Source organism: Plecotus auritus (genome assembly GCF_963455305.1).
Source record: "Plecotus auritus genome assembly, chromosome: 9".
NCBI classification, from domain to species: Eukaryota; Metazoa; Chordata; class Mammalia; order Chiroptera; family Vespertilionidae; genus Plecotus; species Plecotus auritus.
The window spans coordinates 17,789,664-17,812,397 of record NC_137783.1 but is presented as its reverse complement, the minus strand read 5'-3'; the positions used below and the strand labels follow the sequence as shown (position 1 = coordinate 17,812,397).

The following is a 22,734-nucleotide window of genomic DNA, read 5'->3' as shown; positions in this document are numbered from 1 at the left end:
TGCAGATTCCTGTGTCCCAGGAGCAACTGATACAGTAGGCTCAAGAAGCTGCATTTTAAAACCAGTGTCCTCAATGATTCCGAATAAGGTGGTCTAGAGACCATACCGAGAAGCCCTGAGCTAGAGTATGGGGTGTATGTTGGGAAAAGGAGTTGGGATGAGGCAGAAATTTTGGTCAGTACCACAGTGTGCTTAAGAGTCTGGAGCTCACCCTAACCGGTTTGTCTCAGTGGATGGAGCATTGGCCTGCGGATTGAAAGGTCCCTGGTTCAATTCCCGTCAAGGGCACCTGCCCGGGTTGTGGGCTCGATCCCCAGTCGGGGGGGGGGGGGGGAGGGTGCAGGAGGCATAAACCAATGATTCTCTCTCATTATTAATGTTTCTTTTTTTTAATTTAATAACTCTTTATTGTTCAGATTATTACAATTGTTCCTCTTTTTTCCCCCATAACACCCCTCCACCTGGTTCCCACCCCACCCTCTGCCCTTACCCCCACCACTGTCCTCATCCATAGGTGTACAATTTTTGTCCAGTCTCTTCCCGCACCCCCACACCTCTTTCCCCCCCGAGAATTGTCAGTCCACACCCTTTCTATGCTCCTGATTCTACTATATTCACCAGTGTATTCTGTTCATCAGATTTTTTATTCACTTGATTTTTAGATTCACTTCTTGATAGATATGTATTTGTTGTTCATAATTTTTATCTTTACCTTATCCTTCTTCTTCCTCTTCTTAAATAATACCTTTCAGCATTTCATATAATACTGGTTTGGTGGTGATGATCTCCCTTAGCTTTTTCTTATCTGTGAAACTCTTTATCTGACCTTCAATTCAGATAAATGAATGATAGCTTTGCTGGGTAGAGTAATCTTGGTTGTAGGTTCTTGCTATTCATCACTTTGAATATTTCTTGCCACTCCCGTCTGGCCTGAACAGTTTCTGTTGAGAAATCAGCTAACAATCCTATGGGTGCTCCCTTGTAGGTAACTGTTTTTCTCTTGCTGCTTTTAATATTCTCTCTTTGTCTTTTGCTCTTGGCATTTTAATTATGATGTGTCATGGTGTGGTCCTCTTTGGATTCCTTTTGTTTGGGGTTCTCTGCACTTCCTGGACTTGTAAGTCTATTTCTTTCACCAGGTGGGGGAAGTTTTCAGTCATTATTTCTTCAAATAGGTTTTCAGTATCTTGCTCTCTCTCTTCTTCTGGCACCCCCATAATTCAGATGTTAGTACACTTAAAGTTGTCCCAGAGGCTCCTTACACTATCTTCGTATTTTTGGATTCATTTTCTTTTTTCTTTTCCAGTTAGGTGTTTTTTGCTTCTTTGTATTTCAAATCTTTGACTTGATTCTTGCGATCCTCTAGTCTGCTGTTAGATCTCTGTATATTATTTTTTATTTCAGTCAGTGTATGCTTAATTTCTAGTTGGTCCTTTTTCATATCCTCGATGGTCTCACTAAATTTATCGGCCTTTTCTAGGAAATTCTTGAAAAACCTTATAACCGTGGTTTTCAACTCTATATCCAGTCGTTTGTTTTCCTCCATTTCTTTCATTTGTGATCTGTTTCTTTGTCTCCACATTTTGGCTGCTTCCCTTAGTTGATAGAGTGGCTTTGTGTGCTAGGTGTCCCATAGGGCCCAGTGGCTCAGCCTCCCTGGTTACCTGAGGTGGACACTGTTGGTGCACCCCTTTGTGGGCTGTGTGCACAGTCTTGTTGTAGTTAAGCTTTGATTGTTGTTGGTATCACTGGGAGGAATTGACCTCCAGGCCAATTGGCTGTGAGGATCAGCTGTGTCTACACTGGGAGAACTTCTGTGCTGGAGACACCCTTATGAGACAAGACTTGCAAAAGCCTCTGTGCTCAGCTTGGATGGGGCAGAGTCTCAAGGTGGAGCAGGCAGCATTGGTTTCCCGTCAGCCCTGCCCTAATAGGCCCCTGTGTCTCCGTGTCCCGTGGTAATCGCTGCAAGCACCTCTGGGATAAAGCTGCCCTCAAGTTCTGCCTGCTGCCAGACAGTCCAGTTTCTCCCTGAATGAGTCTGGGTCCCGAGTCTCGCCCTGAACTGGAGTTCAGTGCAGTTGGAAGCTTTTGTCTCCCTTCCGCTTGAGGAAGCCAGCCGCGTACTCAGTTGTCCTCCCTCTCCGCGCGTGCCTCGGTACCTCTGCCTTCTGCAGTTCCTCTGAGTCTCAGTGTGCTTTTCTCTTTCCTGACAGTCCAGTTTCACCCCGTATCAGTCTGGGTCTCCAGAGTCTCGCCTGGAACTGGAGTTCAGAGCAGTCGGGAGCTTTTGTCTCCCTCCCACTTGAGAAAAACAGCTGGGCACTCAGTTGCCAGTCCTCTCCGCGCATGCGTCTCAGTACTTCTGCCTCCTGCAGCTCCTCTGAGTCTCAGTGTGCTTTTCTCTTTCCTTCTAGTTGTAGAATTTCCACTCAGCCAGCCTTCCTGTGGTTCTGGATGATGTCCATTTTCTCTTTTAGTTGTAGTTTTGAAATTGTTGTGCGAGGCAGCAGTTTAGGTGTTTACCTATGCCGCCATCTTGGTTTCTCATCTCATTTTTTTTTTTAATATATTTTATTGATATTTCACAGAGAGGAAGGGAGAGGGTTAGAGAGCTAGAAACATCGATCAGCTGCCTCCTGCACACCTCCCACTGAGGATGTGCTCGCAACCAAGGTACATGCCCCTGACCGGAATCGAACCCGGGACCCCTCAGTCCGCAGGCTGACACTCTATCCACTGAGCCAAACCGGTTTCGGTGCTCTCATCTCATTATTAATGTTTCTATTGCTCTTTCCCTCTCCCTTCCTCTCTGAAATATTTAAAATAAAATAAAAAGAGTCTGGAGCTCAATGTACAGGCAGTGAGGTACTTACTCTCTGGGAGTGCCATGACTTCTGTTTTAGAAAGCCTAGTCTGGAGGTGGTACTGACAAGAGTCTATAGAAAAGAAGGGTCACTGTATCCAGGCAAGACATGAGGGAGTCTCTTCAAGGGGAAGTGCATTATTGGGAGATCAAACCACAAGGACCCTGATTCTACTACACACTCATTAGCTGGGGGCTGCCAGGATATCCTCAGGCTCCGAGGAGACTGAATCTCCCCTGAGCAGAGGAACAGTAACAGACACAGTGGCCCACCTAGTGGCATGGCCTATGCAGAATCCAGGCTGGGGGACACTCCCTGGGATTCTGAGGCCTGTGCTGAATCATCTCTCACAGGAACAAGCTTCTCTGAGCCCTTTGGATCTTGCCTCACAAGCTGCTGCTTCACTTCCCCTCGGTTTCTGAGCTGAGGAAGGAGAAAGAGTAAATATTAACCAAAGGTGTGCTAGGGCTGGGTACTCAGGGTTCCTCCCCTGGCCTCTCCTTACTCCCTGCCCTAGAAACTAGGATAAACTTTCCATTTCCCAGTTTCATGATCCTCTTGGCCACTCTTGCAAAAAAAAAAAAAGAAGGGCAGAGGTGAACACCTCTCAGAAAAGATCTGAGGCCATCCAGGCCTGACTCACCCACCCTGAGGAGAGGCTTTCACCATACCAGACTACTTCTCATGATAACTTCCTGGTTGAGTGGCAGGAAGTGGTGACTTACTCTCTTTCTTGGGCTTGGGCTTCTCTGTAAAATGATGGTATTAGACTCAAAGAACCATATCCAGTCCTATCACTCCATGAACTAAGTTGATTGGGCCAAATACCCTCCCTCTGCTGTGTGACTCCTTCCATTGCCCCCAGGAAGGCCAGGGCTATTCCAGGTACTCTCAAGACACACCCATCCATTTATTTATTATTTTCTGAGCATTCTACTGTGTGCAAATAACAACAGCCATCATTTCAAAGTGATTACTATGTTATAGCACTGTGCTGAGCATTTTACATTTACATTATTGCATTTGCTCATCACAACATCCCTATGAAGTAGGTACTATTATTTTATTATTTTTTAAATAAACTTTATTGATTTTTTACAGAGAGGAAGGGAGAGGGATAGAGAGTTAGAAACATCGATGAGAGAGAAACATCAATCAGCTGCCTCCTGCACACCTCCTACTGGGGATGTGCCCGCAACCAAGGTACATGCCCTTGACCGGAATTGAACTTGGGACCTTTCAGTCCACAGGCTGACGCTCTATCCACTGAGCCAAACCAGTTAGAGCTGAAGTAGGTACTATTATTATCTTTATTTTACAAATGAAAAAATTGAAGCACAGAGAGATTAAGTAACTTGCTCAAAAACATTCAGCTGATAAAGCAGCAGAGCCCATATTAGTTCCAGGTCAGTCAGTTCCAGGTCAGTCAGATCCAAAAACCATGGTCTTGCCCTGGCTGCTTTGGCTCAGTGGATAGAGCGTTGGCCTGTGGACTAAAGGGTCCCAGGTTCGATTCCGGTCAAGGGCACATGCCTGGGTTGCGGGCTCAATCCTCAGTGTGGGGCATGCAGGAGGCAGCCAATCAATGATTCTCTCTCATCATTGATGTTTCTATCTCTCTCCCTTCCTCTCTGAAATCAATAAAAATATATGTTTAAAAAAAAAGAAAAAAAACCCATGGTCTTTCCACAACATCACACTTCACATTAATTAGGTGCACATCACAGCCTATACTAGAGTTGTTGGGGGTGGAAGGGTAAGACAGATCAAGTGATTAAATTATTTGTTAAATGGGAATAATAGTACTTAATTGGTGGTTGTGAGAATTAAATGATTAATAACTTCATAAGTGCTTTTAAAAAGACAGCTACTAATATATAATATTAACTACCATTATTAATGAATGCCATTTTTATTTTTTCATTTTAAGAGGAACAGTAACAGCCACAGTGCATTTGAACTTCCTATATATTTTTCTATATACATTTTAAAAAGTGAACATCCTGCCCTAACTGGTTTGGCTCAGTGGATAGAGTGTCGGCCTGCGGACTGAAGGGGCCCAGGTTCAATTCTGGTCAAGGGCATGTACCTTGGTTGCGGACACATTCCCAGTAGGTGGTGTGCAGGAGGCAACTGATCAGTGTTTCTCTCTCATCGATGTTTCTAACTCTCTATCCCTCTCCCTTCTTCTCTGTAAAAAATCAATAAAATATATTTTTTTAAAAAGTGAACATCCTTACTAACACCTTTAAAACAGTGTCTTCTGATTTCTGTAATCTGGCTTTTATTTATAAAATATTTTAATATCCCAATTTTTACAGCATTTCAATTAATATACATTCTTTACTTATCGTTGTCATCAAACAAAATAAAACTATTATCTATGGCCCTGGCCAAGTGGCTCAGTTGGTTGGAGCATTTTCCTGTACACCAAAAAGTTGCGGATTTAATTCCTGGTCAGGGCACATATCTAAGTTGTGTGTTCGATCCCTGGTTGCGTGCATATGGGAGTAAACCAGTCGTCAACCAGTAGATAGGTTGATTTTTTTTCTCTCTCCCTTCATCTCTCTCTAAAATCAATAAACATATATCCTTAGGTGAGGATTAAAAAAACAAACTAATTAAAACACCACTATTAGCTATCAATGACTATTTATTAATTAGAAAACATGCATTTTAAACTATTGCTTGACAACTGATGTAAAAATATTCAATTCTGATTCTGCCTTAGGTCCTTCAAATAGTAGTTACTATTTTTAAATTGTGGTAACCTATACATATAACAAAATTTATTTTTAAAATATTTTTATTGATTTCAGAGAGGAAGGGAAAGGGAGAGATAGAAACATCAATGATGAGAGAGAACCATTGATCATCTGCCTCCTGTATGCTTCCCCCCTCCCCGACGCCCACCCCCCACCCCCACTGAGGATGATGGAGCCTGAAACTGGGGTATGTGCCCCAACTAGGAATCGAACTGTGACTTTTTAGTTCATAGGTCAAGGCTCAACCACTGAGCAACACCAGTTGGGCACCATTTGAACCATTTTTAAGTGTACACTTCAGTGACATTAAGTACATTCACAAGGTTGTGCAGCCATCACCATCATCCATCTCCAGACCTTTTTCATCTTCTCAAACTGAAATTCTAACATTGGTTTTTAATAATTATTAATATAAGTCATTATTGTGCTAATGTCCTTATGTAGGTTATAGTGGAGGGCACAGGATGGAGATAATAGCCCTGAGTTCAATTCAGATTCTCTCACAGTCCATTTGAACTTCAATAATTCACTTAAAACCCTCAACATCCGTTCCTCCATGGTGATGAGACTAACACATGGAGACCACACAGGGTAGTGGTCAGTATGAAAAGAGATCTCCAAGGAAAATGCACAAATGTTAGATCCTTAGGTAGGTGGAGAGATACTTTTAAATTCCTAGCTCAGCTCCTGGCACAAAATCGGAACTAAAAAAAAAAGTTCTAAATGAACTGAACTGAGAAGCTCCAAGCTGAGCTGTTGGGTCATACTGCTCCCTGGTGGTAGCCCAGAAACCTGATGCGTCTCTGCTGGGTACTCTCAGGGCTCAGTGGGGAAAATCAGGCATTGCCTGGGAAACACAAGGTTCCCGCCTCCAGGGGCTTTTCCTTCTGACCTGAAATCACTCACTATCCCCAGACATTCGCCAAGCTCGACTTTCCATTCCAGAAGGACCGGTCTTCTTTCTGTACTCTTAAATTTCCCTTACCGCTTTTGCTCATCCTGTTCCACTTCCCCACCAGTGGCTCATCCAAACCCTAAACCTCCTTCAGACCTGCTCAAAGCCCACCTCCTCCAGAAGGCCACCCTGGAGCACACCAGCCAGCTCTCCCTCACACTTCTTAACCTCTGCAGAACTCACAGCCTGTACTTGATTATATGATGTGTGTAGTTCTCTCCAAACTTTGGCTCCTTGATATAATGCACTGGTATTCTTAATGTTTCCTCTGGGCTCCAGAGCATGAACTGAAATGATCGACAGGACTCCTTAAAAGCTATATACTTTAGAGTGCCTAATATGGACCAGGTACAATGCTGAGTACTCTTACGAACATGCCTCATGATAATTCTAATGCAACTCTACTGCAAATTAAATATTATCTCAATTTATAGATGACAAAACTGAGCTTCCAAAAGGTTAAAAGTCATACAGCTAGTAAGTGGTAGAGAATGTGTTTGAACCCATGAGTGTCTGATAATAAATCAACAGAATAAATTTCATCTCCTATGCCAACTCCTCTCAATGGTTATATGATATCCTTCTTTGTCTCTTGTAACAATTTTTTAGATTTTTTTAAAGTATAGCTTATTTATTTATTGGGGGTGGGAGGAGGAGAGAGAAACATCAATGCAGAGTACAATATCCTACCAAGGACCAAGACTGCAACCCAGGCATGTGCCCTTCACTGGGAATTGAACCAACAACTCCCTGGTGCATGGTACGATGCCCAGCCAATTAAGCACACAGGCCAGGGCTCTTATAAGAATTTTGGCTTAAAGTCTATTCTGTCTGATATTAGTATAGCTAATCCAGCTCTCTTTCGGTTAATGTTTGCATGGAATATCTTTTTCTATCCTTTTACTTTCTACCTATCTGTGTCTCCGAATCTAAAGTGAATCTCTTTTTAAATAAATCTTTATTGTTCAGATTATTACAATTGTTCCTCTTTTTTCCCCCCATAGCTCCCCTCCACCCGGTTCCCACCCCACCCTCTGCCCTTACCCCCCCCCACTGTCCTCATCCATAGGTGTACAATTTTTGTCCAGTCTCTTCCTGTACCCCCCACACCCCTTTCCCCCCGAGAATTGTCAGTCCACACCCTTTCTATGCCTTTGATTCTATTATATTCACCAGTGTATTCTGTTCACCAGATTTTTTATTCACTTGATTTTTAGATTCACTTGTTGATAGATATGTATTTGTTGTTCATAATTTTTATCTTTACCTTTTTCTTCTTCTTCCTCTTCTTTTTTTTTTTAATATATTTTATTGCTTTTTTACAGAGAGGAAGAGAGAGGGATAGAGAGTTAGAAACATCGATGAGAGAGAAACATCGATCAGCTGCCTCCTGCACACCTCCCACTGGGGATGTGCCCGCAACCAAGGTACATGCCCCTGACCGGAATCGAACCCGGGACCCCTCAGTCCGCAGGCCGACGCTCTACCCACTGAGCCAAACCGGTTTCGGCCTTCTTCCTCTTCTTAAAGAATACCTTTCAGCATTTCATATAATACTGGTTTGGTGGTGATGATCTCCCTTAGCTTTTTCTTATCTGTGAAGCTCTTTATCTGCCCTTCAATTCTGAATGATAGCTTTGCTGGGTAGAGTAATCTTGGTTGTAGGTTCTTGCTATTCATCACTTTGAATATTTCTTGCCACTCCCGTCTGGCCTGCATAGTTTCTGTTGAGAAAGCAGCTAACAATCGTATGGGTGCTCCCTTGTAGGTAACTAACTGTTTTTCTCTTGCTGCTTTTAATATTCTCTCTTTGTCTTTTGCTCTTGGCATTTTAATTATGATGTGTCTTGGTGTGGTCCTCTTTGGATTCCTTTTGTTTGGGGTTCTCTGCACTTCCTGGACTTGTAAGTCTATTTCTTTCACCAGGTGGGGGAAGTTTTCGGTCATTATTTCTTCAAATAGGTTTTCAGTATCTTGCTCTCTCTCTTCTTCTGGCACCCCCATAATTCAGATGTTAGTACACTTGAAGTTGTCCCAGAGGCTCCTTACACTATCTTCATATTTTTGGATTCTTTTTGCTTTTTGTTTTTCCGGTTGGGTGTTTTTTACTTCTTTGTATTTCAAATCTTTGCCTTGATTCTTATGATCCTTTAGTCTGCTGTTGGATCTCTGTATATGTATATTATTTTTTATTTCAGTCAGTGTATGCTTAATTTCTAGTTGGTCCTTTTTCATATCCTCGAGGGTCTCACTAAATTTATCGGCCTTTTCTAGAAAATTCTTGAAAAACTTTATAACCGTGGTTTTCAACTCTATATCCAGTCATTTGCTTTCCTCCATTTCTTTCATTTGTGATCTGTTTCTTTGTCTCCGCATTTTGGCTGCTTCCCTTAGTTGATAGAGTGGCTTTGTATGCTAGGTGTCCCATAGGGCCCAGTGGCTCAGCCTCCCCGGTTACCTGAGGTGGACACTGTTGGTGCACCCCTTTGTGGGCTGTGTGCACAGTCTTGTTGTAGTTAAGCTTTGATTGTTGTTGGTATCACTGGGAGGAATTGACCTCCAGGCCAATTGGCTGTGAGGATCAGCTGTGTCTACACTAGGAGAACTTCTGTGCTGGATACACCCTTATGAGACAAGACTTGCTTCAATGGGGCTTTGGTGCTCACTGAGTCTGTCCCCTGAGTGTGTCCCTTATGGATCTGAGGAGTTGTAATCTGGATGGTCCCACTCTGACCCGTGGGTATACTGGCTCTGGGATCTCCAAGGAGGTACTAATATAGCCTCTGCCTGAGGCCACCCAGCAGGAGCTACGGAGATATCTGCAGATTCCTCTTCTTTGTTTGGGTTTTGGAGGTGCCCAGATGAGGCCTAGCTGTGAAGCAATGCAAGCTGCTGCGGGGCCTTGGGCCTTCTTTTGGATGTTCTGGGACTCACTGACTCAGCTGCAGTTTGTTAGGTAAGTTTAGAATTCAAAGGACCAGGCCATTCATATGCAAAAGCCTCTGCGCTCAGTTTGGATGGGGCAGAGTCTCGGGGTGGAGTCTCAGGGCGGAGCAAACAGCAATGGCTTCCCGTCAGCCCTGCCCTAAGAGTCCCCTGGGTCTCAGTGTCCCGCGGTAATCGCTGCAAGCACCTCTGAGAGAAAGCTGCCCTCGAGTTCCGCCCACTGCCAGACAGTCCAGTTTCACCCCGTATCAGTCTGGGTCCCCAGAGTCTCGCCTGGAACTGGAGTTCAGAGCAGTTGGGAGCTTTTGTCTCCCTCCTGATTGAGAAAGCCAGCCGCGTACTCAGTTGCCAGTCCTCTCTGCGCGTGCCTCCGTACCTCTGCCTCCTGCAGCTCCTGTGAGTCTCAGTGTGCTTTTCTCTTTCTTTCTAGTTGTAGAATTTCCACTCAGCCAGCCTTCCTGTGGTTCTGGATGATGTCCATTTTGTCTTTTAGTTGTAGTTTTGAAATTGTTGTGCAAGGCAGCAGTTTAGGTGTTTACCTATGCCACCATCTTGATTTCTCTAAAGTGAATCTCTTATGGATACCATGTAATTGGATCATTTTTTAAAAATCCATTATCACATTCTCTATCCTTTAATTGGAATGTTCAATCCATTAATATTTAATGTAGTGGATCATAAGGTAGGATTTACATCTGTTATTTTGCTATTTTTTAAAATATGTCTTATGTCTTTTCTGTTCCTCCATTTTTCCATTACTGTTCTCTTTTGTGTTGATTAGATGTGTTCTAAATGTACCATTTTAACTCCCTTGCCTTTTCTTTTTACCACATATTTTTTAGTTAATTTCTTAATCATTGTCCTTAGATTGTGGACAACTACAATTGAAATTATAATGAATATATTTTTAAAATATATTTTTTATTGATTTCAGAGAGGAAGGGAGCGGTAGAGAGAGAAACATCAATGATCAGAATCATTGATTGACTGCCTCCTGCCCGTCCCCCATTGGGGATTGAGTCCACAACCTGGGCAACTGCCCTCAATGGGAATTGAACTGATAACCTCTTGGTTCCTGGGTCGATGCTCAACCACTGAGCCACACCCAAATGGGTGAGAATTAGAATTTTATTACTCAAGATGTTCATTGTAGCCCAGACAGTGTTTCTCATCATTGATGTTTCTGTCACTCTCTCCCTCTCCCTCTCTCTAAAATCAATTTAAAAAACCATATTTTAAAAAAAAAAAAGATCAGCCTTGTGGTCTTTAAAACAAAAATTTTACTCCCATATACCTCTGTTCCTTCCCCCCTTCTTTGTACCATTATTGTCATACAGATTACATCTTAATACATTGTGTGCCCATTGATGCAGGTTCATTATTACTGATTTATGTAGTTATCATTTAAATAAGAGAAAAACAAGAGTTACAAAAACATTTACATTGTCTTTTATATTTACCTATGGCATTACCTTTAATGGCATTCTTTATTTCTTCATGTGGTTTTGCATTACTGTCTAGTGTCATTTCAGTCTGAAGGATTGCCTTTAGCATTTCTTGTAAGGCAGGACTACTATGCCAGAGGTCACAAATTATGGCTGCAAGGCCATATCTAGCCTGCTGCCTCTTTCTGTAAATAAAATTTTGTTGGCACACAGCCACACTCATTCATTTGCATATTCTCTTGGGCTGCTTTCATGCTACAACAGCAGAGGTAAATTGTTATGAAAGAGACTGTACAACTCACAGAAACTAATATAGTTCCCATTTGGCTCTTTGCTGACTCCTGCTCTATTCATTAGAAGCATGTCACTAACTCATACAACTTAACAAAAGGAAGATAAACAATCTGATAAAAAAAAATGGGCAAAGGACCTAAATAGACACTTTTCGAAAGAGAATATAAAGAAGGCCAAAAGATACATGAAAACATGCTCAAAGTCACTAATCATCCAAGAGATGTAAATCAAAACAACAATGAGGTACCATTTCACACCTGTCAGAATGGCTATCATCAACAAGTCAACAAACGACAAGTGCTGGTGAGGATGCAGAGAAAAAGGAACCCTCTTGCACTGCTGGTGGGAATGCAGACTGGTGCAGCCACTGTGGAGAACAGTATGGGGTTTCCTCAAAAAATTAAAAATGGAACTCCCATTTGACCCAGTAATCCCACTTCTAGGAATATATTCCAAGAAAACAGAAACACCAATCAGAAAGGATATATGCACCCCTATGTTCATAGCAGCACAATTTACAATAGCTAAGATTTGGAAACAGCCTAAGTGCCCTAACAGCAAATGACTGGATCAGAAAACTATGGTATATCTACACAATGGAATACTATGCTGCTGTAAAAAAGAAGGAACTCTTACCATTTGCAACAGCTGGACCTGGAGAGCATCATGCTAAGTGAAATAAGCGAGTTGGAGAAAGATAAATATAATATGATCTCACTCATTTGTGAACAACATAAACTGATGAACAAAAATAGGGAAAAATATTTTAGAATATAATAGAAGTAATCCTGTTACTTGCAGAATTTTAATATTTCCTACAACTTTTGTGATATCATACTATGTTAGTACGGTTTTGGTAATATTATTATACTTAAAATCCTTTTTTTCTTGAAATATTAATATTTATTGCATGTAATAATATATTTAAGATCGTTTTTCTTGAATAACATCATTTAATGCATGTAACATTGATTTCTGTAAATAAAATTTTATTGGCACACAGCCACACTCATTTTAAAATACTATATTTAAAATCATTTTTCTTAAGATATGTTTATTGCATGTAACATTATTATATTTCAAACTAGAGGCCCAGTGCATGAAATTCGTGCACGGGGGTGGGGGTCCCCTCAGCCCAGCCTGCACCCTCTCCAATCCAGGACCCCTCAGGGGATGTCCAACTGCTGGTTTAGGCCCGATCCTAGGGATCAGGCCTAAACCAGCAGTTGGACATTCCTCACAATCCTGGACTGCTGGCTCCTAATTGCTCACCTGCCTGCCTGGCTGATTGCCCCTAACTGCCTCTGTGTGCTGGCCTGATCGCCCCTAGCTGTCCCCCCTGCCAGCCTGGTCACCCCTAACTTCCCCCCACTGCTGGCCAGGTTGCCCCCAACTGCCCCCCCCACTGGCCTAGTAGTCCCTCACTGCCCCCACCCCCGCCAGCCTAATCGCCCCCAAATGCCCCCCTGCCATCCTGGTTGCCCCCAACTGCACTCCCCCCACAGGCCTGGTTGCCCCTAACTGCCCCCCCGCCCCGCCAGCCTGGTCACCTCTTACTGCCCCACCTGCAGGCCTGGTCACGCCCAACTGCCCCCCCCCCCCCCCGCTGGCCTGGTCACCCATCACGGCCCCCCCGCCAGCCTGGTCACCCCACACAGCCTGCTGTTCAGTCGTTTGGTCGTCCCTCACTAACCCCCCTGCCGGCCTGGTTGTAGGCAGCCTTCTTGTGAGGGCATGAGGCATTAATTTGCATATTACCTCTTTATTATATAGGATAGTTTTCTTGAAATAAAAAAATAAATTAAAGAAAAAGAAGCATATCACTAAATCTAGCCCACACTTAATGGGAGGGGAATTAAGCTTTACATTGTAGAGGGAGGAGTACCAAGGCATTTTTGGACATATGTTAAAAACAAGATGATTAATAAATATTTGGGGGTCTATACTTTGAGGCTATGCAAATATCCTGTTTTGCCTTAAAGTTTTGCTCATTAATATTAACTTCACCAGTAGATCTTGCCTGGAGCAACTATTGCTGTGGTGTGCTAATGTGATTTTCTGTTTCTCTCATTCTTTTTACATGTGTTAATTAGAATTCTTCTATAAAGGAGATTTGTTCCTTCTTCTCCATTTATTTATTTAATTCAATCTTTTAATTATAGCAGTATGGGCTCATAGATGTTTATTTTATGCTTTGGGTCATAATCCATTACCATCACAATTTACTTTGTTGCTCAAATTGTTCCAGTTTTGTCTATTGGGAATCTTTCAGGATGGCCCATAGGTCCTTTAAACATGCCCCATCTTTAATTTATTTTTTAATAGTTTATTGACTTTTAGAGAGAGAGAACAAGAGAGAAGAGAGAAACATTGATACGAGAGCATAACATATATTGGCTGCCTCCTGCAGCCTCCTAGTGGGATGGAGCCCACAACCCGGGCATGTGCCCTGATGGGGGAATAGAACTCGTGACCTCCTGGTGCATGGGATGGTGCCCAACCAACTGAGCTACACTGGCCAAGGCCCCGTCTTTTTAAAATTTTCTTTGTTGTTTGTTTTTGAGCACTTCCTTTCTTTCTGGAACTACTAGATGGTCCCGATAAACATTGTATTATCCCAGCTTCAGCCTTTGAGCTTTAGGATTTTAAACAGTATTCTAAACTGGGAGAAAGCGCCCATATACTAGAGTTGAGAAAGCGCCCATAATACTTTCTCTTGTTGGAGAGACAACCCTGGAGAGGATAGCACAATACAAGTTGTTGGGATCAACACAAGCTGTTGAGTTAGAAGCCTGGATTTTTAACCTTGGGCAAATCCCTGACCTCTCAATATTTTTTCTCATCAGCTTCCTCACAGGATTCTTGTGAAAATGTTGTTTGAACTAAGAAGTAAGATGTAAATGGTAGTTTCCTTTTGCTGATGTCCCCAGGAAGTTACTTTAAGGACTCCATTGCTATTCTAAGCAGACTGCTTCCTGCAACCCCCAACCCAAACAGACTCCTTGTCCCCTGGAGGGCAGAGACCTTGCCTAACATCTTTGTAACTCCCTTACCTCTCTTACGCACAATGACTTTTCACATAGTCTTCAATCAACATTGGATGTGGGCTTTACACACACATATACTCTGCATTTTAATATACACATGTTCTGCATGTTGCTAGTAGGCATGCTACTGGAAAACATCAACATTAAAATTCACTTGGTGGTTTCTATAAATTTATTAGGGCTTCATTCTTAGTTTGGTGATATTTGATTTGCTACTTCAATAAGCATTAGCTGTGTGGGAGGATAAACTGAACCAGACATGGTATTGGACCTCAAGAAGCCCAATCACAGTATAGTCAGGAGGAGAGAGCTTTATACAAATAAGCAACCACAGATTATTAAGGACCTCAAATGTCAGACATATGTGGACTTTGTTCAGCAGCAGTGGAGTAGCCAGGGAAGGCTTCTGAGGAAGAAGGTGACATAACCTATATTGAGCCTAAAGACATAGAAGGCTTTTGAAATGGCTCAAGTGAGATGTAATATACCTTGGTGACAGAAAGAATGAAAAGAAGTGGACAGAAACCTTGCCCAGAAAAGTAAACAGGACATGGTCAATTAGGAATCAGAGAATCTTAGAAGGTGACCTTTGAAATTAGCTGGGGCAACTCTTATGTTTCAGAAGAAGATGAGGACTTGTCCAAGCTCACAATGTTGGCTAGTAACTTTACTAATCAGGGTGACTCTAGGCTATGCTGCAGTAACAGTCAAACCAAACCCCAATCTTCAGGGCATAATCCACAGAGGTTTATTTACTACTCACAGAAAATCCTATGCAGGCCAGGAGACTCCCCAGGTTGCACCACTCCTGCTGATGACTCAGGGATCCAGTCTGCTTTTGTACTGTGGGTTCTACCAACTCCACTGATACCTTTTAGAAAGATAAAGTGTGGAGAACAGGCATCACTTATTCTCACAGCCCTCTGACCAGAATTAGTCACATGCCCCAACTAATTACAAGAGAGGCTGGGAAATGTAGGAGGAAGAGCGTGGGCATGAGATATTTAAGTACTATTTGGTAAGCACCATATTCTCTGTCACAGTCACAGAACTAAAAATGCCTGTTTCCAAGAATCCAGTCTCCTTTTTCCTATGTTTAGAGGAAATGGAACCCACTTCATGGATTTGTGAACACCTCAGTGTGCCCTGTGCTCTGAATGCCTTCCTATTACTGCAGACTTGGCAAGAGAACTGAAAACAGATTTTCATTCTTAAGAGAAACAACCCATTCAAAAACTGTAAATAGGCAGCTTGATGTTAAGTTAGGGATATTTCAAGCAACTCCAAACTATATATCACCATATGGCAATTATTTGTATAATCTAAATATAAGTGCAGAAATGCCTCCTTAGTACACATCAACTCAGTCATATATATACCTCTGCTCTGTGACTTGTGAATCACGGAAGTACTAGTAGATGCAGGCTATAGGGTTAAAGAGCAATGGACAGCCTTATAGCACAGTGTGGCAGAGCTGATGTAAAGGACTGAAGTCAATGCCTCTCTGGGTGCCTGCCTGCCATGCTCCCAACCTCCCCCCAAGATAGGCAGGTCTTTACCACTAAGAGCCATATTCAATAGCACGTGACTTGTCACCCTGGCCACCACTGATCAGAGCAGAGGAAGATGCTTGAATAAAGGGCAACTGACTTCTAATTATGCAGGTGGCTTATGAAGTGGTAAAGTATAAGATGACTGCAATTAACCAGGCCAACCAGAAAACAGAACCCAAATTTTGGAGAGAGTCTGTCAGTTGATAGTGGGTGCAGGAGATAAAGGGTACAAAGAGAGAAAGGATAGCATATCATTGAAATTATAGAAATATGGAATCAGCAAAAGCCTAAGAGTTGCTTCTGATAGAAAAAGAGGTAGGTGGTTGGTAGTGCCAGGCCATACAGGAGCTGTGAAAGCAAAATATCACTAAGTTGGCAAAACAACTGAGTATCAGAAAACAGCAAATTCCTGGCACAAAAGGGGCAAGGAGATATTTTAGTCCCTAGAGCTGTGCTGATTGGATTCCAAACTGTATTTAAGTTTCAATAAGTCCAGCCATATGGCTATTTCTGAACATCTAGCCATGTGGCTGAGATTTCTGTCTTCCTTAATTTACAAGGTTGCTTACAATAATCCCTCATTATTTCTGGTGGCCTTTGCAACCACAAGACCCTAAAGGCTATATAAAAAAAAGTAAATTCTAATGAATACTACAACATAGATGACCCTTGAAAACATTATGCTAAATATAATAGGCCAGACACAAAAGAATAAACACTGTATAATTCCACTTACACGAGGTATCTAGAAATGTCAAAATCAGACAGAACACAGGCATTACTGGGGGCTGGAGGCGGTGGGAGTTACTAATGTATAAAAAGTTTCTTTTTCGGGTTAAAACAGTTTTAGAAATAAATAGTGATGATGGTTACACAACATTTTCAATGTACTTAATGAAATTGAATTGTATACTTTAAAATGGTTAAAATAGTAAAAAATCATCCTATCTAATAAAAGAGTAATATGCAAATTGACTGTCACTCCAACACAAAATATGGCTGCCCCCATGTGGACACAAGATGGCCACCACAGATGGCCAGCAGGGGAGGGCAGTTGGGAGGGACCAGGCCTGCAAGGGAGGGCAGTTGGGGGTGATCAAGCCTGCAGGGGAGGGCAGTTAGGGATGACCAGGCTGGCAGAGGAGGGAAGTTGGGGGCGACCAGACCTGCAGGGAAGGGCAGTTGGTGGGGGGGACCCAGACCTGCAGGGAAGGGCAGTTAGGGGCAAGCAGGCTGGCAGGGGAGCAGTTAGGCATCAATCAGGCTGGCAGGGGAGTGGTTAGGGGGTGATCAGGCTGACAGGCAGAAGCAGTTAGGGGCAATCAGGAAGGCAGGCAGGCGAGTAGTTGGGAGCCAGCAGTCCTGGATTGTGAGAGGGATGTCCCAGATTGGAGAAGGTGCAGGCTGGGCTGAGAAACACACACACCCGTGCATGAATTTCGTGTACCGGGCCTCTAGTGTTATATATATTTTACCACATACACAAAGACCCTATTAGGGACACAGTATGATGGAAAAAACACCAGCTTGGAATTAGAGAAACTGGGTTCGAGACCCAGCTCTGCCATTTTGTAGCTGTGATACTTTAGGCAAGTTACCCAGCCTCTCCGTTTATTCATTTGGAAAATGGAGATAATAAAACCCTGTTTGTTGTGAGGAACAAAGAAGACAAAGTATATTGAATCATTATATAAGTACCTCTCAAAAATGAGTCTAATGACTCTTGCTATGTGTATATGGAAGAGGAGACTTTGGAAAAGTCTCATTTTAGGGAAGTATGAGGCTTCTCCTTTGTCTGTGTGCTCAGGCGTGAACAATGCAAAGCTCACCACGTCTGCCTTCAGAGACCCAAGACTTCCCTGAATGCTTCTCTTCTCCACTTCATCCTGTCATTCTCCTGTCCTTTGTGAGCCCCCAAATCTCTGGTGCTCTCTCCTCTAGTCCCCATGGAGACCACCCCTTAGAAGAGATTATTTTCTCACTCAAACTGGAGTCCCTTTGTTCCCCTTCTCAGAGTATATCTGTATTTTGGCAGCTCTCTTTCCATGGAGGGAAAAGCTTGACCCACATAAGTTTGCTGAGTTGAACTAAAGGGTATTTTTTCAGGCACTGCTAGACACGTACTAGTAAGTGCAAGAAATGCTGGGGGAAAGGGAGCCCTCTAAGCTCTTTGTCTCTAAAAGCCAGGCAGTTAATAATCCTGAAATATTTGCTGACTAGAATCCTTTCTCTCAGCATCAGCAAAAATCTGCTTTTTAGATGCCACAAAAAAAATAAAATAAAAATAAAAATAAAAGACATTTTGTGACACCTAAAAAGCAAGCACCTACTCTAGGAAAGCCAGGGAACTGTCCAAGGTCCTGAAATGTGACTGGTTAGGCACGCCTTCCTATTTCTCCTAATCCCAGAGCCCCGGCAACTCCAGTTCTGCCTAACTTCTTAACTGGATTTCGGAGAGGTGAGTGAAGAGATAATTCTGGGAAGACTAAAAGCATGAGAGAGAGAGAGACATAGAGGGGAGAGAGAGAGAAAGAGAGAGAGAGAGAGAGAACACCACACAAATACCCAGAGCCTTCTGGATGGACTTAATCACAGATGGAACGTTAAGGTCAAACATAGTAACTTTGGTTTTGATTTTACTTTTAAATAGGAATGGTCATCAATAAACCCCAAATGCCCTAAGAAAAAATATGGAACAAGTGAAAAGGGAGAAATGGTTATGCATCAAACAACACAATACTACACTCTGTAAACACAAACCTGTGGAACTACAACCATATAAATTAATGTGTCACCATCAACTGAGCCATATCAAAGGATTCAAAACTCTTTGTTTATCTTCTATGTAGGTAGAAATAGTTTAATTTTTATGGACGAAGGACAAATAAGAGTATGACTTAGCTTGATATCATGGTCTTTTGTGTGTCTTTTTAAAATATATCCCCCCTTTTCCAGAAAGTTTGGAGCATGATCCTCCCCACCTGTCTTAATGATATGTTCATTCAAGCATCTTTAGTGGAGGGTAAAAAAACTTGGCAGAAAAAATAAGTAACCTAGAACTTGTCACATAACGGGGGGGGGGGTCCCTCTGAGTATTTAGTATTTAGCATATATGGTGTGCAATAAAATACATAATGCCTTATGGTGGTCCTTAAGTTAGAACCTCAAGTTAGCCATAACTCTTCAAGGGGTAGTGACCATGTCTCATGTCTTCTCTCACACAAACAACATCAGACACATTAGGTGTTCAATACATGTTGGTTGTTTGACTAAAGCAAAGTAGAGATAAAGTCTGGATTTCACTCAGGTAATGTGTTTTACTTTTAAAAATCAGGGTATTTTTATTTTTTAAAATACATTTTTATTGATTTCAGAGAGGAAGGAAGAGGGAGAGAGAGATAGAAACATCAATGATGAGAGAGAATCATTGATTGGCCGCCTCCTGCATGCCTCCCACTGGGGATCAAGCCCGAAACCCGGGCATGTGCCCTTGACCAGAATGGAACCTGGGACCCTTCAGTCTGCAGGCTGACACTCTATCCACTAAGCCAAACCAGCTAGGGCAGGGTATTTTTGTTTTTAAAATATGTTTTTATTGATTTTAAAGGGAGGAAAGGAGATGGAGAGAGAGAAACATCAATCAGCTGCCTTCTGCAAACCTCCTTCCCCTCCCCACTGGTGATCGAGTCTGCAACATGGGCAAGTGCCCTGACAGGGAATCAAACCCAAGACCTCTTGGTGTCCAGGAAGACTCTCAACCAACTGAGCCACACTGGCCAGGGCTAGGATATTTTTCATAGGTAAAAACTGGAAATAACACCAAGTCCAACAAGAGAATGATTTAACAAATTATAGCACATCCATACAACTGAACACTATACTCAATTGTAAAGGTAAGTAAATAGATCTATCTCACTAATGTGGGAAAATGACTACAATGTACGAAGTAAAAAAAAAGAAAGTCCAAAACAGTATATAAAATGCATATGATTCCACATTTATAAAAAAATAATTAATCTGAAAAAGTAAACATTTTAAATCATTTCTATCTATATTCATTTTGGTAATCCCAGAAGCTGGCATGCAGCCAGGAACCAGTAAATGTTCCTTAGATGACAATGGTAACACCGAGGACTTGGAGTAGTATTTGAAATACTCACAATAGAGTGTGAATTCCGACCTTATTCTGTTACTCCAGAACAAGCAGGATTTTTCTATTGTTGGGCAGGAGGGAAGGGAGAGAGGCTTCATAATTAGCCGAAGTTAGGAGAGTGTTAGATTGAAGGTCATTGGTTCAATCCCATATTTGGGTGATACTTTCTTTTTGGCTTACTTTACCTATTTATCTATCTGCCTATGTATTAATAATTTCTTCTAACTTAATAAAAAATTTTAAACCTAAAGAAAGGTTACAAGACAAAGACAAACATCTATATTCACTGTTAACTTTTGCCACATTTGCTTTTTCTCCCCTCTCTATGTGTGTACCTTGTTTTTGCCAAAACATCTAAGAGAACGTTATATAAATCATGATACTGCAACTCTAAATACTTCAGCATGTATCTCCAAAGAACATTTGACTATTTATATACATGTATGAAAATTGTATAAACATATATATTTTTTCAAAGAATTATTTCTTACTTTGAATAAGTTGCAAAAATAGTACAAAAAGTTCCCAGGTACCATTCACCCAGCTCGCTCTCCATGATAACATCTTACATAACCATAATACATTATCAAAATGACACTGACTCAACAAATGAATTCAACTACAGACCCTTTTGAATTTATTTTTTTTAAATATATTTTATTGATATTTTACAGAGAGGAAGGGAGAGGGATAGAGAGCTAGAAACATTGATGAGAGAGAGACATCAATCAGCTGCCTCCTGCACACCTCCCACTGGGGATGTGCCCGCAACCAAGGCACATGCCCTTGACCGGAATCGAACCCAGGACCCTTCAGTCCGCAGGCCGACGCTCTATCCACTGAGCCAAACCGGTTTCGGCAGACCCTTTTGAATTTAGATTGCACTAGGTTTCTCAGTTTATCTTGCTCTCAATCTCTCTCGTTCCATGAATTTTTATCACAGGTATAGATTTGAGTAACAGAACTGTTCATCACCACAAAAAGAAAACCTCCTTTATAGTCACATCCTCTCCACAACCTAACCCATTAACCATTGATATGCCCTCTATCACTATAATTTTGTCATTTCTAGAATGTGACACTTAATACATAATGTTTGAGGTTATTTTTTAAAAATCCTCACTCAGGGATATGTTTCTATTGACGAGAGAGAGAGAGACAGAGAGAGCGCGAGAGAGAGATAAAGAGAGAAAAGCAGACGGTTGAAAATGAAATCCTTGAAACAAAGGAGAGTGGTGATCACTGCAAAATGCCACAGAGAGGCCACCGAAGATGTGGTATGAGGGAGAACCTGGGAATGACGCACCAATGTGTCTGCAGTGCCTAAGTCTGACATCAGAGGAAGATGAAGACAGGGCAATCTCTCAGGAAACCTGGCCAGCTGGAAGACTTGTGGTTTGAGGCTCCGCCAAGATCACTCCTCGGTCGTACAGCTTTTATTCAAGCCAAACATCTTGGGCCTATGGGGTGGGTTTGCCAAGAAAGGGGAGGTATAAGTCCCCTGGGGGAATCTCAGTGGGGAATATCAGATAAACTGTTCAGTAAATGCAAACTGCACCCCACTCTAGATTGTCCAGGCCACTACCCCTTTGTTGGATCATTTGGGTCTTTTCTATGCTTTCTTCTGTTCTATGTGTGTTTTGCCTTTGGAGTACTGCTTCTATTGGATGGAAGGAGAAAGAAAAGAGAAACTCTGTCCATGGCATTTTGCCGATTTTTAGTAGTCCTGAATAACATGGTTGAAATGAGATTGAAATATAGCCCAGAAGTAAGACCTCCTAATTAATCTGTGGTTGTTTCCACGTTGCAGTGGGACAACTGTGAGCCACACTCACACTGGCCCCTGGAACCACAATCCATCAAGGTTGGTTGTATTCTCTCTCCCAAAGGGCAGCCTGTACAAGGATGTGGTGTACAGTTTTCTGTAATTTCACCACTAAACCCAACTCACAGCCTGCTGATGGTATATGTGAAGCAGTGCCCCTTTATTTGATAGAAAACAATGATGGCAGTAGCCCCTTATACTTTACAGCTTGTAATGCACCTTTACATGCATCAACTAAATCTTTCATAACCTTGGGGAGGTAGGTGCTATTATCTCCACATGCTCAGTAAGCGGCAGAAGCCACAATTCAAGCCCATCACCTCTGACCCTGTATCCAATGATCTTTCAATTACAAACCAGTCTGCTATGTTGTTGTTGGCCAAAACTCTTCTGAAACCCACTTAGCCTTATTCTGGCTACTTGGAAATTAATGAGACTTCAAGAATTTCCTTACTCTAAGAAGCAGAATTATGTGGTGAGGAAAGAATGTATGATGCTAGGGAATTTATGCAGAATGCTGCAGCTGAGTCTCAGTTTCTTATCTGTAAGAAAGAGGTAAGGGCCACCTTGAAGAATGGTCAGAAGGAGATAAACCTATACAAAAGTCTTGGCACAATGGATAGCCGGCAATATTATTCAGCAGTGTGACCACTCTTCTATTCTTCACCTCACGAGGTCTTTTCTGAGCCCAAAGCACTGAGAATTGAGTCCCTTGATCTGTGATGAGGAACCAGGTGGCAGGATGTGAAAAGGCCTGACCATCCCATGACCAAGCACAAAGCCAGGAAATATGCTCCAAAGTCTCAAAGACCTCCCTTTCCGCTTCCTCTGGTGGTCTGCCTCAGGGAATACCTTCTACCCACCGCCATGAAGCTAAAATTTAC

General features: G+C 42.2%; 1 protein-coding gene across 6 annotated transcripts in view; it reads right to left on the bottom strand.

Annotated features, from left to right (window-relative positions):
* NT5C2 (5'-nucleotidase, cytosolic II) overlaps window positions 1–22,734 on the bottom strand; it is a 146,212-nt gene that overhangs the window by 121,116 nt on the left and 2,362 nt on the right. Inside the window, exon 1 of one of the 6 annotated variants that reach the window (XM_080640939.1) lies at window positions 15,083–15,190. The exons of the other annotated variants lie outside the window; for them this stretch is intronic. The gene's annotated coding sequence lies outside the window, so the exon portion shown is untranslated. Of the gene's footprint in view, window positions 1–15,082; window positions 15,191–22,734 lie in introns of those variants that run through there. 6 annotated transcript variants of the gene reach the window in all.